Source organism: Pan paniscus, chromosome 11 (genome assembly GCF_029289425.2).
Source record: "Pan paniscus chromosome 11, NHGRI_mPanPan1-v2.0_pri, whole genome shotgun sequence".
NCBI classification, from domain to species: domain Eukaryota; kingdom Metazoa; phylum Chordata; class Mammalia; order Primates; family Hominidae; genus Pan; species Pan paniscus.
In genome coordinates, this window is record NC_073260.2 from 53035084 (window position 1) to 53052387 (window position 17304).

Genomic DNA, 17304 nt, shown 5'->3' on the forward strand with positions numbered 1-17304 from the left:
CTACTAAAAATACAAAAAATTAGCCAGATGTGGTGGCGCATCTGTAGTCCCAGCTCCTTGGGAGGCTGAGGCATGAGAATTGCTTGAACCTGGGAGGCAGAGGTTGCAGTGAGCCAAGATTGGGCCACTGCACTCCAGCCTGGGAGTAGAGTGAGACTCTATCTCAAAAAAAAAAAAAAAAAAAAAAAAGGCAAGGTTGCTCACTTTCATCACTCCTATTCAACATAGTACTGGAACTCCTAGCCAGAACAATCAGGCAAGAAATAAAGGGCATCCAAATGGGAAAGGAGAAAGTCAAATTGTTCCTGTTTGCAGACAACATGATTTTACATACAGAAAAACCTAAAGATGCTACCAAAAAACTTAGCACTGGTAAACAAATTTAGTACAGCTGTAAGATAAAAAACTAATATACAAAAATCAGTGGTGCTCCTATATATGAACGATTAAATAGCTGATAAGGAAATCAAGAAGGCAATCCCATTTATGACAGCTATAAAATGAAATAAAATACCTAGGTATAAATTTAACCAAGGAAGCAAAAGACCTCTATGAGGAATACAAAGCACTGATGAAAGAAATTGAAGAGGATACCAAAAAAATGGAAAGACAGCCAGGTGCAGTGGCTCCCTCCTGTAATCCCAGCACTTTGGTAGGCCGAGGCAGGCAGAACACTTGAGTCCAGGAGTTCCAGACCAGTCTGGACAACACAGTAAGAACCCATCTCACAAAAACTACAAAAATTAGCTAGGCATGATGGCACATGCCTGTAGTCCCAGCTACTGGAGAAGCTGAAGTGGGAGGATCTCTTGAGCCCAGGAGGGAGAGATTGCAGTGAGCCAAGATTGCACCACTGCACTCCAGCCTCCAGCCTGGATGACAGAGTGGGACCCCATCTCAAAAAGAAAAAAAAGAAAAAAAGGAAAGATGTCTCAAGCTCATGGACTGAAATAATTAATATTCTTAAAATGACAATACTCTCCCCTAGTAATCTACAGATTAAGTGCAATTGCTATTAAAATAACAATGACCTTCTTCAGAGAAATAGAAAAAAAATCCTAAAATTCGTGTGGAACCACAAAAGACCCCAAGTATCCAAAACAATCCTGAGCAAAAGAAAAAAGCTGGAGTCATCACACTACCAGAACTCAAAATATACTACAAACCTGGAGTAATCAAAACGCATGATACTGGCATGAAACAGACACATAGACCAATAGAACAAAATAGAGAACCCCAAAAGTAGTCCACATATCTACAGCCAACTGATTTTTAACAGAGGTGCCAAGAACACTCATGGGGGAAGGGACAGTCTCTCTAAAAAATGTGTCTAGATAAACTAGATATGCATATAGAGAAGAATGAAACTAGACCCCCACCTCTCGCCCTATACAAAAATCTACTGAACATGGATCAAAGACCCAAATGTCAAACCCAAAACAATAATACTGCTAGAAGAAAACATAGGGAAAATGCTTCAGGACATTGGTCTGGGAGAAGATTTTATAAATCAGACCTCAAAAGTATAGGGGAAAAAAGCAAAAATAAGCCAATAGAATTATATCAAACTAAAAAGCTTCTGCACAGCAAAGGAAACAATCAACAGAGTGAAAAGACAACCTACAGAATGTGAGAAAAGATGTGCACACTACTCATCTGACAGGAGATTAATATGCAGAATATACAAAGAACTGAAACATCACTACAGCAAAATAACAAATAATCTGATTTTAAAATGGGCAAATAATAGAAATAGAAACTTCTCAGAAGAAGATATACAAATGGTCAAATCCAACAAATATATGAAAAATGCTCAATATCACCAATCATCAGGGAAATGCAAATCAAAACCACAGTGAGGTATTATCTCACCCCAGTTAGGATGACAATTTCAAAAAGACGAAAAACAACAAATGCTGGTGAGGATGCAGAGAAAAGGGAATTTTTCTTTCTTTCTTTTTTTTTTTTTAGAGATGGAGTCTCGCTGTGTTGCCCAGGATGGTCTCGAACTCCTGGGCTCAAGTGATCCTCCTGCCTCAACCTCCCAAAGTGCTGGGATTATAGGCATGAGCCACTGCACTTGGCCAAGAAAAGGGAGCTTGTATACACTGTTGGTGAGAATGCAACCCTTATAGCCACTATGGAGAACAGTATGGAGCTCCCTTTAAAAATGACAAATAGGACTGGGCACAGTGCCTCACACCTGTAATCCCAGCACTTTGGGAAGCCGAGGTGGGTGGATCACCTGAGGTCAGGAGTTTGAGATCAGCCTGGCCAACATGGTGAAACCTCGTTTCTACCAAAAATACAAAAATTAGCTGGGCATAGTGATGTGTGCCTGTAATCCCAGCTACTTGAGAGGCTGAGGCAGGATAATCACTTGAACCCAGGAGGCAGAGGTTGCAGGGAGCTGAGATGGCGCCATTGCACTCCAGCTTGGGTGACAAGAGGGAAATTCCATCTCAAAAAAAGATAAATAGAACTACTGTATGATCCAGCAATCCTACTACTGGGAAGTTATCCAAGGCAAAGGAAATCATTACATAGAAGAGACATTGGCATCCGCCTATTTATTGCAGCGCTATTCACAATAGGCAAGATAAGGAATCAACCTAGGTGTCCAGTAAAATAAACAGATAAAGAAAATGTGGTTTATATACCTCATGAAATACTACGTTCTGGAGGACATACAGGTTAACCCAACAGGAAAATCTCTGCCCTTGTGGTATTTATATTTTAGTGGAAAATAAAATAAAAGACAAGAAATAAATAACAATAATAAATAGCTACATGATGTAGCAGGTAACAAGGTGTATATAGCTCTATAAAACTGTCAACCTGAAATAACCAAAAGAATGAGAATTCAGTTTTAATGAGTTTATTCCAGCAAAAAACTGGGAATAGCCATCCTGGAAATACAGACTGCAAAAAAATGAAGTCAGTGCTCCAAAGTTAAAAGAAATTTAACAGGATCAAAACTGTTCCTATAAACTTTATAAAATTAATCAGTGAAAAAGGGAGATGGAGAAATGAAAACAAACCAAGCTTGCAGCACATTCAGCATTAATCATTAGGCCAGCTTGTTCTCTGACCTGTTTCCTCATAGTTGTTTACAACCTTCTGCGCTGGAATCACACAAACTCTGTCACAAGATTATACTTCCCCTGAACTGTTCTAGAGATAGCAACTTAAGCATTGTGAAATATTGTTTTCCATTTCAGATATTCTTTCAGATCCTGCATACTGAAACTACTGATGCCAGCTGGTCTGTAGGATTCTATGAGAAGTTGACTCACCAATGAATGAAGTTTCCACATCCTGATGATCTCATCCCCTTGCCACAATGAATCAACAGCCCCAATTTTCCAGCCCCTTGCCCTCCAAAATCTCCTTAAAAACCCCAGTCCAGAACTCCCCGGAGGATATGGATTTGACGATTCCTCTCGTCTCTCTACTTGGCTGCCCTGCAATCATTAAACTCTTTCTCTGCTGCAAACCATGCTGTCTCAGTGTATTGGTCTATTACTATGCAGGAGGCATATGATCTTGGCATACCTGTAACAAGATTGTAACATTTTCTTTGTTGAAATTTATTACTGGGCATGGAGGCTCACCCCTGTAATCCCAGCACTTTGGGAGGCAGAGGTGGGTAGATCACCTGAGGTCAAGGGTCTGAGAACAGCCTGGCCAACATCATGACATCCCATCTCCACTAAAAATCCAAAAAAATTAACCAGGCATGGTGGTGGGTGCCTCTAATTTCAGCTATTTGGGAGGCTGAGGCAGGAGAAACACTTGAACCTGGGAGGCAGAGGCTGCAGTGGGTGAGATTGTGCCATTGCACTCCAGCCTGGGCAACAAGAGTGAAACTTTGTCTCAAGAGAAAGAAAGAAAAAGAAGGAAAGAAAGAAAGAGAGAGAGAGAGAGATAAAGAAGGAAGGAAGGAAGGAAGGAAAGGAAAGAAGGAAGGAAGGAGGAAGGAAGGAAGGAAAGAAGGAAGGAAGGAAGGAAGGAAAGAAATAAATTTATTTTTATGTATTTTTTTTTTTGAAACAGGATCTCACTCTGTCACCCAGTCTGGAGTTCAGTGGCATGATCAGGCTCACTGCAGCCTTGACTTCCCAGGTTCAAGTGATCCTCCTACCTCAGCTACCCAAAGTGGGACTACAGGTGCATGACACCATGCCTGGCTAATTTTTGTATTGTTTGCAGTTATGGGGTTTCACCATGTTGCCCAGGCTGGTCTAGAACCCCTGGACTCAAGTGACCTGCCTGCTTCCACCTCTCAAAGTGCTGAGATTACAGATGTGAGCCATGACTGTGCCCAGCCAGGATTATAAGCTTTTCTTTTCTTCTTTTCTTTTCTTTTCTTTTCTTTTCTTTTCTTCTCTTCTCTTCTCTTTCTGATACAAGTCTCACTCTGTTGCCGAGGTCTGAGTGCAGTGGCATGATCATAGCCCATTTCAGCCTTGAACTCCTGAGGTGGGAGGGCTCAAGCAATCCTCCCAGTTTAGCCTCCAGAATAGCTGGGACCACAGGCACATGCCACATCTGGCTAATTTTATAATTTTTTTTGTACAGACAGGAGTCTCACTGTTAGATATAAGTTCTAAATTTCTTTTCAAATAATCAATATGCCAGTATGTTCAATTCTTTGCCTTCTACTTTTAAACTTAACTTCCTCATAAAGCAACCTTTTTCGATTACCTACTCCACCCTGACTCATTCCAATTACCTGCTCTGTCATAGCCATTTTTCCCGCCAAACCACTCACCCCATCACTCTCTTTAAATTAGCCAATTGGAATTAGTTTAGCCTGTGTGGTCTAACCCTAGCCAATAAGGGAAGGATACAGCAGCAGGGTCCACACGAGTCAGGGATAAGAACTCTTTCCCCTCCCTTGTCCAAGTGTGTGCTCACCATTGCTCCATCTGTAAGGTTGCACTCTTCTATAGAAGTACATTGCCTTCCTGAGAATCAAAAAGAAAATTTTATATTTGAGTGCTATTTGTTTTGCGGCATTGAAACTTTACATATAACAATTTGGGGGCCCACCCGTGATTACATTCCCCTCCAGGGATGGTCTCTGGTTCTCTCTCATGAGGAGGTGCACCCCGTCCCCTTGTGGCAACCTCAGGGGTGAGAAATCAAGACCCACCCAGTGCGAGGAATAACCTGAGCAACACGGGAAAAAAAAAAACTGGCCAGCAACCTAGCTTGAAGGATCCTCACATACGGTGGTGATGACTCTGTGCACAGACCAAGGAAGGAGAAGCTGTGTGAGCTGGTAAAGTATTTCCTTGGTGGTCGGGACTAAGGTAAGAAAGCTGCAGGGGGGTGGGGGGTGTGGTGAAGTACTCCTTGGTCAAGGTGGCTTAGAGGTTAAAAAGAGGCAAGACATCCCTCTTGGCAGGGATTGAACCTCACACAAACCTCCAGTAGTAGAAAAGGCAAGAAATTTCCAGTGGGGGAAATTGAGCCTCACCCCAAAAGGTGAAAAATGTCCAGTAAGGGAAATTGAACTTTGAACCTTACCCCAAAACCATCAAGATGGGAAATATCCCAAGCAAGAGAGGGAGCAAAGGGGATAAAGATGGTAACAAAGATATCCCCCCAGATAGCCCTCTAGGTCTCATGCTAAAACACTGGAAGGATAATGAAAGGACTAAACATAGGAAAAAGCAACAAATGATAAAATATTGCTGTTATATTTGGACTCAGGGACCCATCCTCAAACCCTCAATCTTCTGGCCAAAGTTTGGGTCGAATGAGGATGTTATGTGCCAACTTCTAATCTGATATGGTAATGATAAAGGTCCAGTGTCTCAAGAAGAAGTAGGCTATGCCCTTTGTTGGAGGCAAGGCCCAGCCCTCCTTTTTCCCTTAAAAACAAATAGGGAAGAACCCAATCTAGCACCTCAAACTGAAAAGTTAGAGGAGCCAGCTCTCATGCCTAAAGACTCCAGTGCATGGTATCCCCTAGACTCAGTGTCCCCCACTCAGTTTCTCTAATCTTTTCCCTCAGACAGCCACTGCTGCCTCAGATCCCATTCCAATTCCCCCTGTACTCATGTTATTCTTCCTCCTTATAACCCTGACTCTTGAGAATTACCGTCCCACCAGCCTGTTCCCTCCCAACCTAAAGACCCCTCTCTAAAAGGACCCCAGCCTCCATCTGGAGGACCAAGGTCCTCGTCTACCAGACCCCCTAAAGAGTATGGGGGAGCAGGGTTAAAGAATCCCAGAACTAAGCGGGAGGAAAGACAAGATAGGTGCTATAGATGTGGAAGAACAGGCCACTTCAAGAAAGGATGTCCTGAACTAAGAAAGGAAAAAGAAACCCTTCCACTCATGACTTTCAAGGAAGAATAGGGGGGTCAGAGGCTCTGTCTCTTTTATCTTGAGTACCACCAGGAGCCCTTGATAAATTTGTAGGTGGGACCTAAACATGAGCTTATCACCTTTTTAGTCAACTCAGGGGCTGCTTGCCCCTCTGTTTGTTCCCCACCCCCCATCTAATATTGTCTCCTCCTCAGAGGAACTTTTAGTCTCTGGGGTAAAAGGGGGAGGATTTAGAGCAAAAATTTTAGAAAGCACAGAAGTTAGATACCAGGATTGCTCAGCTTATATTCAGTTCTTGTTAATCCCTGAAGCAGGAACTAATTTACTGGGGAGGGATTTAATGTTAAAGTTAGGCATAGGTCTGCAAGTCAGCCCAAGAGGATTCCTCACCTCATTAAACCTACTCACCACTACAGATGAAAAATATGTTAATCCTAATATCTGGTCCAAAGAAGAAAACCGAGGGAAACTCCAAGTCCCTCTGATCCATATCAAGCTAAAAACCCCGGGAGAAGTGGTAAGAAGGAAACAATACCCTATTTCCCTAGAAGATAGGATAGGGTTAAAACCTATAATCGAAAGCCTTATTAAGGACAGGCCTCTTGAGCTCTGTATGTCCCTTTATAACACCCCAATAGTGCCAGTCCATATAATCATCAATGGTTTACTATGACAGATTTGAAGAATGTTTTTTGGGCATGTGCCCTGGATGAAGATAACCAAGATATATTTGCTTTTGAGTGGGAGGATCCCCACTCAGGGCAGAAACAACAATATCGATGGACAGTCTTGCCCCAAGGGTTCACAGACTCCCCTAATCTTTTTGGTCAAATTTTAGAACAAGTATTAGAAAAAGTTGTCATCCCAGAACAAATATGCCTTCTTCAGTATGTGGATGATATTCTTATAACTGGTGAAGATAAAGAGAAGGTAACTGACTTCTCTACACATATTCTTAACTGTCTGCAGTTTGAGAGGCTACAAGTCTCAAAAAGAAAGCTTCAGTATGTACAGACCAAAGTTAAATATTTAGGCCACTTAATAAGCGCAGGCAAGTGAAGAATAGGGCCTGAATGGATCAAGGGAATCGTGTCCTTACCCTTGTCTCAAACTAAACAAGAACTCGAAATTTTTAGGGTTAGTCAGATACTGCCACTTATGGATTGACTCATATGCACTGCACAGTAAACTGTTATATCAAAAGCTTGCCCAGGAGAAGCCTAACCATCTCCCGTGGACTTCTGAGGAAGTTGATCAAGTTGAGAAGCTGAAGAAAAGGCTCATAACTGCCCCTGTTTTAGCCTTACCCTCCCTAGAAAAGCCATTCCACCTTTTTGTTAATGTGGACAGTGGGGTAGCTTTAGGAGTGCTGACTCAAGAACAGGGAGGCCACCGGCAGCCCGTAGCCTTCCTATCAAAGGTCTTAGACCCAGTCACTTGTGGATGGCCTCAATGCATTCAGTCCATCGCAACTATGGCAATACTAGTGGAGGAAAGCATTTTGGAGGAAAATTGACAGTAAGCAAGCCTCACCAAGTTAGAACTATCTTAAACCAAAGAGCAGGGAGATGGCTTACTGACTCGAGAATCTTTAAGTATGAGGCCATTCTGTTAGAAAAGGATGATTTAACATTGACCACTGAAAATTCACTCAACCCAGCAAGTTTCCTGACAAGGAATCCAAATCTAAGGAATGAACATACATGTTTAGATTTAATTGATTACCATACAAAGGTTCGACCAGACCCAGGAGAAACCCCCTTCCGGACTGGACGGCACTCGTTCATAGATGGTTCCTCCCTGGTGATTGAGGGAAAAAGACACAATGGTGTTCAGTGATTGATGGAGAAACTCTCTTAGAAATAGAGTTAAGAAAATTGCCCAACAGTTGGTCTGCTCAAACGTGTGAGCTGTTTGCACTCAGCCAAGCCTTAAAGTACTTACAGAACCAGGAAGGAACCATCTATGCCAATTCTAAGTTAATTTGGACTAAACAAGGTCTTATTAACAGCAAAGGATAATTGAAATCCCAAACTCACAAGGTTTTCAACAAAAGCAAAACTTGCTAAAAGTTAACAGTGTAACATGTATTATCCTAACTTCTAATCTTGTGGCCTTAGGCAATCTAATCCACAGACCTGAAGGAAGTTCGCTTTGGAAAAGAATGGTTATCATCTTTGGGGGAAAAAAAAAGGATGGGGGAGGAGAATTTATGTAAAAAGAATGTTATATGGTAAATTCTTGTCCTAAAATAAATTGTTTGTTTAAAGAAAGGGACATTTGCAACAAGTCAGAAAGTTGAGGCATGTCAAAGAATTGTCTGGCATTTCATCAACCAGAGGAAGGAAAAATAAGACATTGTAAAGCGTGAAAAAAATGTGTTATAAAAGGGAATTTATGCAAGAAATGTCGTATAATGTAACAGTAATTAGGCGTCCTGAATGTAAAACTATTGACGAAACAGTTTATGTGCAAGGTGTATAAGGAGAGTAAAATATACTTTTAGTAAAAGAATTATAAAGAGGCATAAGAATGTGGATTTTTACCTACATTAAAAGGTGAAAAAAAAAACCTTTGTTTTGAAGGTTTAAGCAAGTTTTAAAACGTTAATTATAAAGGAAATTCTGTGTGTAAACACACTGGCTAAAGTTAAAAGGGTATCATCCAGTTTTTCTGTGAACTGGACATTAAAATAAAAGCACAGTGGATTTTTCTTAAAGCACTAACCTGCTCTTTAACAAAAATTATAAAAGGTTAAAAAGAGTCTATGAAAATCTTATCTTATGGTTAGATGTTAAAATTGGATAAATATGTCTACACGGTTTTATTAAAATTGATTTTAACATTAATAGCACACGAATATAAAGGTGAAATTTAGCTTATCTGGCATAAAAGTCATACAGGAAGCATTGTCAAATATAAAATGGTGTTTGGCTTTCTTTGGTCTAAAAACTAATAAAAATAGGTGCTAAAGGAAATTTCTCAATAAGAAGGCACCAAGGACTATAATGTCCAATGCTGATGTCCCTGCATTTAAAACAAAAGATCAATTTCTTAGACCTTATATACTTGGTTTATCTTCCTCTTTCCTTTCCCCCAAAACTAAAAGTCTCTTAGCACAGGTACCACCCCTAGAATTTCCAGTAAACCAGCACCAGCCTGAGGATCACATTCTCATCAAAGGGTGGAAAGAAAGAAAACTCGAGCCAGCCTGGGAAGGACCCTACCTTGGGCTGCTAACCACCGGGACTGCTGTTCATACAACGAAAAGAGGATGGACTCATCACACCTGAGTCAAGAAAGGGCCACCCCCCCGCCGCCCCCCCCCCCCACCCTGCCCAGAGTCGTGGGCCATGGTCCCAGGGGAAAACCCTACCAAACTAAAGCTAAGAAAAATTTAACTTTCTTTCATCTATTCAATTACTCTTGCTTCTTTCTTCGCCCTATTGCTGACCATCTAGTTATAACATAACAAAGTCAATTTCGCCTCAAACTATTGCATTTGATGCTTGCTTTGTTATACCCTGTGGGGACTTGCCAAGTCAAAGACAGCTCTCTACTTCAAAAAAGTACCTCTGTCCTTCCTGACTCTCCTCAGACTGGGCCTCAGACTGGGCATTTAATCCGAGGAGATGTCGATAAAACTCCAGTGTCAACCAGGAGTCTTGCCCCCGATGTAGAGCTTTTGTGCCGTAGTTGGTCCAACGTTCTGTGGACCACTGAAGAGCAAGGATGGACTGCCCCAACCGGTATTTGTAATTTCCTTAAACCATACATTCATTTTACTAGAGGATCATAAAAGTTAAAGACTTAAAATAAACTTTGGCAATTAAGATACCAAAGATACCAAGGATACCAAGATGCAAATGCCTGGTGGAATGGATCAAATATTCCGTCCGCACATTAAACAAAAGCAATTGTTATGCTTGTGCGCACAGCAGGCCAGAGTCCCAGACTGTCCCCTTTCCACTAGGGTGACCCTCCACTTGACCAGGCATAGGCTGCATGGTAGCTCTTTTCCAGGATTCTACAGCCTAGAGTAATAAGTTGTGCCAAGCTCCCTCTCTGCTATATCCCGAAGTCCGGCACTCTGTGGGTCAGCCCCCGAGGGCTATCCAGCTTCCGTCTCCCAACACTAAGTTCACTTCATGTCTCTCACGACAGGGAGGAAACAGCGTTCCTTGGAGACCTGAAGGGATGCAGTGAGCTTAAGAATTTTCAAGAGCTTATCAATCAGTCAGCCCTTGTTCATCCCCAAGTGGATATGTGGTGGTATTGTGGTGGACCTTTACTGGACACTCTGACAAATAACTGAAGTGGCATTTGTGCTTTAGTTCAATTGGCTATCCCTTTCACCCTGGCATTTCATCAACCAGAGGAAGGAAAAATAAGACATCGTAAAGCGAGAGAAGCCCCTTATGGGTCTTTTGACTCTCACATCTATTTAGACACAATTAGAGTCCCATGGGGAATACCAGATCAATTTAAAGCCTAAAATCAAATAGCTGTAGGATTTGCATCAATATTTTGGTAGGTGACAATTAATAAAAATGTAGATTGGATAAACTACATCTACTACAACCAATAGCGATTTATTAACTACACTAGAATTAGGAGTTTGCATCATGATTAAAACTCAATGTTGCACCTTCATCCCAAACAACACTGCCCCTAATGGAAGTATAACAAAAGCATCGCAAGGTCTGACTGCTCTATCCAACAAGTTAGCCCGCAACTCAGGGGTAAATGACCCTTTTACAGGATGGCTAGAAAAGTGGTTCGGTAAATGGAAAGCAATAGTAGCCACAATTCTTACTTCCATCACAGTCATAATAGGTGTACTTATTCTTGCTGGCTGCTGTGTCATACCAAGCATCTGTAGGTTGATGCAGAGGCTCATAAAAATGGCACTCACTAAAACCTCCCTTAACTATCCTCACCTTATCCAGAGAAGCTTCTTCTTTTGCAAAATCAAGCAAAACAACTAAGCCAAGACATGTTTAAAAAGTTTGAAAAGAAAGCTGTAAGGAAATAGAAGAGGAGGGGTTGTTAGATATGAGTCCTAAATTTCTTTTCAAAGAATCAATATGTCAGTATTCTCAATTCTTTGCCTTCTACTTTTAAACTTAACTTCCTCATAAAGCAACCTTTTTCCATTACCTACTCCACCCTGACTCATTTCCAATCACCTGCTCTGTCATAACCATTTTTCCTGCCACACCACTCACTCCATCACTCTCTTCAAATTAGCCAATCGGAATTAGTTTAGCCTGTGCTGCCTAACCCTAGCCAATAAGGGAAGGACACAGTAGCAGTGGCCACGTGCATCAGGGATAAGAACCCCTTCCCCTCCCTTGTCCAAGTGTGTGCTCACCATTGCTCCATCTGTAAGGGCACACCCTTCTATAGAAGTACCTTGCCTTCCTGAGAATCAAAAAGAAAATTTTATATTCAAGTGCTATTTCTTTTGCAGCACTGAAACTTTATATGTAACATCACTATGTTACCAAGGCTGGTCTCAAATTCCTGGGCTCAAGAAATCCTCCCACCTTGACCTCCCAAAGTGCTGGGATTATAGGGTAAACAACCACGCCCAGCCTATAAGCCACTGTGCCGGCAAAATTTTGCATAGAAGGCTGATTTATGGGTTATAACAACAATTTAATTAGTTATGGCTTGTTTTCATTTCCATACAGCTTGTTTTCATTTTCTTCTCAACTGAAGAGTGTATTTAACATTCCCTCTTAGACAATGTGCTAGTCATAAGCCTTAGTGTGAGAGAGTTAAGAGGAAAGGTAATCTATAATGAAGATCAACAGTAAAGAGAAAAGGGGTCTTCTCTGGAGCCCATTAGTCATTTACAACATTTTACAAAACAATATAGGTAAAGAAGAAGGTTAATCTATAATGAGAGAAATAAAGGCTATAGCTGCCTAGGTTATAACTGCCTGTCAAGTGACTCAGCCTCCATAAGCACATTCCTTTAAGGTGCAAAAAATTTAAAGTTTCAATAGCTTAGATTTTTAAATTCTTTTTACAAGACAAAAAAATACACCAGGTAAAATGTTAGATTAAAATTTAAATGGGTGGTCAGGGCTGGGTGTGGTGGCTCATGCTTGTAATCCCAGAACTTTGGGAGGCAGAGGTGGGTGGATCACCTGAGGTTGGGAGTACAAGACCAGCCTGGCCAACATGGTGAAACCCCATCTCTACTAAAAATTCAAAAAACTTAGCTGGGTGTAGTGACGGGTACCTGTAATCCCAGCTACTCAGGAGGCTGAGGCACGAGAATCGCTTGAACCTGGGAGGTGAAGGTTGCAGTGAGCTGAGATCGTGCCACTGCACTCCAGCCTGGGCAACAGAGCAAGACTCCATCTCAAAAATAAATAAATAATAAATAAGTAAATACATAAATAAATTGGTGGTCAGAATAGGCTGCATTGAGAATGTGACCTTTCAGCAAAGACATGAAGGGAAAGAGGAAGTGACCAATATAGATGTCTTAGGGAAACTGTTCTAGGCTGAGGGAACACCCAGCGCAAAGCCCTGAGGCTTTGTGATGGAAGAATTGCAAGGCTAGCATAGTCGGGGTGCAATATGTGTGTATGGGAGGGGATGTAATGAAAAAAATAGTTTCCACTCTATTCTCACATTCAATACAGCACATTTCTGTGACCAGATAAGTGGAGATTGGTGATTTCCCCACATACCAAGTGTTGGAGCTTAGAAAATGATGCCCCAACATGTGGCACTTTGGCATGCTGTGTGCCTTTAACAAGGAAATTGAAAGGGCTCAGAAATAAATCTCAGAACCAAGGACTGTCTGATCTTCCCTTGCCTCACCCCACCACCCTCACCCACCTACAGGAAGGGAGGGACTTTCTCTAAACTTCCTTTATCTGATTAAGGGAAGTTTCTCCAGAAGAAATGCAATTGTCTTAGACCCCCTCCTTGGAATCTACACTAACTAGAGAAGATGAACTCGTATCTCAGGAGAGCCCAGGACAATGTACCTGGAGAGGCTTTTTTTTTTTTTTTTCTAGACAGAGTCTCACTCTGTTGCCCAGACTGGAGTACAGTAGTGCAATCACAGCTCACTGCAGCCTCGACCTCCCTGAGTTCAGGTGATCCTCCCACCTCAGTCTGCCGAGTAGCTGGGACTACAGGTGTGTGCCACCATGCCTGGTTAATCTTTTGTATTTATTGTAGAGATGGGGTTTTGTCATGTTGCCCAGACTGGTCTCAAATTCCTAGGCTCAAGTGATCCTCAGGCCTCAGCCTCCCAAAGTATTGGGATTACAGGTGTGAGCCACCACGTCTGACTGGACAGACTTTTCACCTATTTTTTAAAAACCATTTTTCTAGTCTGAAAGACTTTATCTGTATAAGAAGAAACTTTTGCTCAACACACACTTACTCTACCCTCACCTTTCAATGACTGTGGTCACCACCTCCCCATCAGAGGCCCTGGTTTCTTTCTGTAGCTCAGGGTCCCATTTAAGCTTCAGCCATTTGGCCCTTCTTTGAGTTTCATACTTTGTTTGGGTCTCGCTAGCTTGCAAGTTAATACATCGATATGTTTTTTCTCCTGTTAATCTGTCTATTGTCAGTTTGTTTTATAGATTCAAACCATCAAAGCTTCTGAGGGTATAAAGTTCCTTCTGCCTTTACAGAAGCAATTATACCAACTTGGTGTCCTATAATCCATTTCAATTCTATCTACCTGGCAATAGTGTCAGATCCCACAGGTGAGGGCTCAGCCCTACGAGTTTGCCCCCCACTTCAGATACCAGTCACAAGTCAAAGCCACCTATACTTCTGACTGACTGGTTTCTGAGGTTCCCGTGTCCCCAGTGGCCCAGAGAACTCAGGGAAACACATTTACTGGTTTATTATAAATGATATTATAAGGTATACAGATGAACAGCCAGATGAAGAGGTACATAGGGCAAGGGCACAGAGCTTCCATGCCCTGTCTAGGTAAGCCAACGTCCAGCACCTACATGTGTTCAACTATAGGGAATCTCATCAAATCTTTTTGTTCAAGACTACTTAGAGAGCTTGATCTCTGGCCCCCTCCTCCCCTTCACAGAGGTCAGTTGGTGAAGCTCAAAGTTCTAACCCTCTAATCCTCCAATCACTTGGTCTTTCTGGTGATTAGCCCCATGCTGAGGCTATGTAGGGCCCCCATCCTAAATCATCTCATTAGCATAAACTCAGGAGTTTAGGGGCTCACTATAAACACGGAAAGACACTTCTATCACTCAGGAAATTTCAAGGATTTTAAGAGCTCTATGACAGAAACTGGGGACAAAGGCCAAATATATTTTATATTATACCACTGGGGTAAGAGGAATAAGGGCTGAGATCGGGAGGTAAAGGGAAAGGCCCTGAGTCGTTGAAGGACTTTGGTTTTTACTCCCAGAGAAATTGGGACCCAGAGGAAGGTTTTGAGGGGTAACTCAGTCTGACTTTTAATATGCATTTTCTGGCTATTGTGTCAAGAGTAGATTGGAGGACAAGGTGGAAGCAAGTGATAGTGGTGAGCATCTGGATGGAAGCAGAGAAAGTAGTGATAAGTTACTGGACTCCAGACAGATTTGAAGGACAAACCAACATAACTTGCTAACAATGTGGATAAAAACCACTGGCATTTAAGCATTAGAGCGCTAAAAACCGAAAACCAAACCAAACCAAACAAAACAAAACACTGGGGAAAGAATTTGGCTGATAAAGCTATGAATATAATTCCTGTATTTCTGACTCCATGGCTGCATAGAAAAAAAGCACTGGGTTTGTTCAAAGTTGACTTGTCAAGATGTATTAAAATGTTAATTTCAAGATAGAATTACAAGAATGTCAAGATGTATTACATGTGTTACAATGTTAATTTCAAGATGTATTACATGTATTACAATGTAAATTTCAAGATGTATTACATGTATTACAATGTAAATTTCAAGATAGAATTACAAAAATGCCAAGATGTATTACAAGTACTACAATGTTAATTTCAAGATAGAATTACAAGAATGTCAAGACATATTACATGTATTAAATGTTAATTTCAAGATAGAATCACAAGAATTTCAAGTTGTATTACAATGTTAAGCTCAAGATAGAAAATATATTGTAACATATGGAGCAGTATTAACGTCCTCTGAACATTGCTTAACAGTATATGGCAGCCTTTGCCCTCACATTTCTGCTCCAGGTTGTTGGAAATATGTCAAGACCGTGAAGCAATCACCATAAAGATTCTGAGAAACTCATTAATCCTTCCAGTGACATCCAAAGAAAAATCAAATCAAAATTTCCAACCAGATTGTAAGAATTCCTAGGACCAATTTAAATATCCATTACAGCATAATATGGACAGAAAAAGGTATATTCTGCTGTCAATATATTTTGATTAGTACTGCATCTTATTTGAGAGAGCCTGATTTGTCCTCAAAATGAATATTAAAAGCAACCATTAGAATAAAAGAAGTTGGGCTTTGGGAAAGACGTTGAAGAAAACGCAAATTTAAAACGTTTTATTTTTTAAATTTATTTTTGAGAGAGACAGGGTATTGCCCTGTTGCCTAGGCTGGAGTGTGGTGGCACCATCATAGCTCACTGCAGCCTCCAACTCCTGGGCTTATGGTAGCCTCCTACCTCAGTCTCCAGGGTTGCTAGGACTACAAGCAGGAGCCAAAGTGCCTGGCAAAAGTATTTTAAATCGGGCCAGGCCTGGTGGCTTACGCCTGTAATCCTAGCACTTTGGGAGGCCGAGGCCGGTGGATCACTTGAGGTCAGGAGTTCCAGACCAGCCTGGCCAACATGGTGAAACCCCGTCTCTACTAAAAATACAAAACTTAACCAGGCATAGTGGTGCCTGTCTGCAATCCCAGCTACTTGGGAGTCTGGGGCAGGAGAATCACTTGAACCTGGGAGGCAGAGGATGCAGTGAGCTAAGATCGCACCACTGCACTCCAGCCTGGGCAACACGGTGAGACTCTGTCTCAAAAAAAAAAAAAATTAAATCCTTAGAAAGATGTATCCTCTGCTGCTGCTCTAGAACTCTAGATGGAGGCAGATTTCTAAACCAGTTCTTTTGCACAGGAATTACTGGTTTGGGTGGGGCGTGGTGACGCTGCTGTCTCAGAATTAATGTAATCATGCAACTCCACACTCCCTTTTGGACTCTATATTTTCAAGGCCACTGTCTGCCTGTTGAAGAGACTATCAGTTTGATCCTCACGTATTTTCACAATCAAAATATCTAAGTAAGGAATTATATAAAAGTTGTAGGAATTTGTTTTATATCACTTTTAGTATAGCCACATGGTTAATAACAGCCTCATATTCAGGGTCTGGATTGCAGCAGTGCCATTTACTTCACTGCAAGTGCTAAATGTCCTCATCTTTAAAAGTGGGATAATGATATAGTCTTCATGAAGTTGTGAGGATTAAAGAAGTTAAGGCTGGGTATGGTGGATCACCCCTGTAATCCCAACACTTTGGGAGGCCAAGTTGGGAGGATGGCTTGAGGTCAGGAATTGGAGAGAAGCCTGGGCAACATAGGAGACCCCTGTCTCTACAAAAATATAAAACAAAGGAGTTAATATTTGTAAAGCCTTCAAAACAGTTACTGGCATAGCCAGAACTTTGTGTGTTATTATTTTAAGACCATTGCTCCACAGGACCTGATAGCTTTCAATTTACATGCTTTAAAAAAGCAGAGAAATGAAAACTGTCGATTTTCCCAACGCTCCCTAATTTCACTAGTTGCTTGATGCTTTTCAAAGCATTTAGAACACTGTAAACAGCAAGGAAGGTCATGCAGTAAAGAAAGAAAAAGCAACCCCGAGTTCGAGGTGTGCATTCTTCAATTCAAAAATTCGAATGTAACGCTCTCTGGTCATCCCTTGCCATTACACATATTCTTCGAAATGAACTGATTGGTTTTTTTTGTTTTTT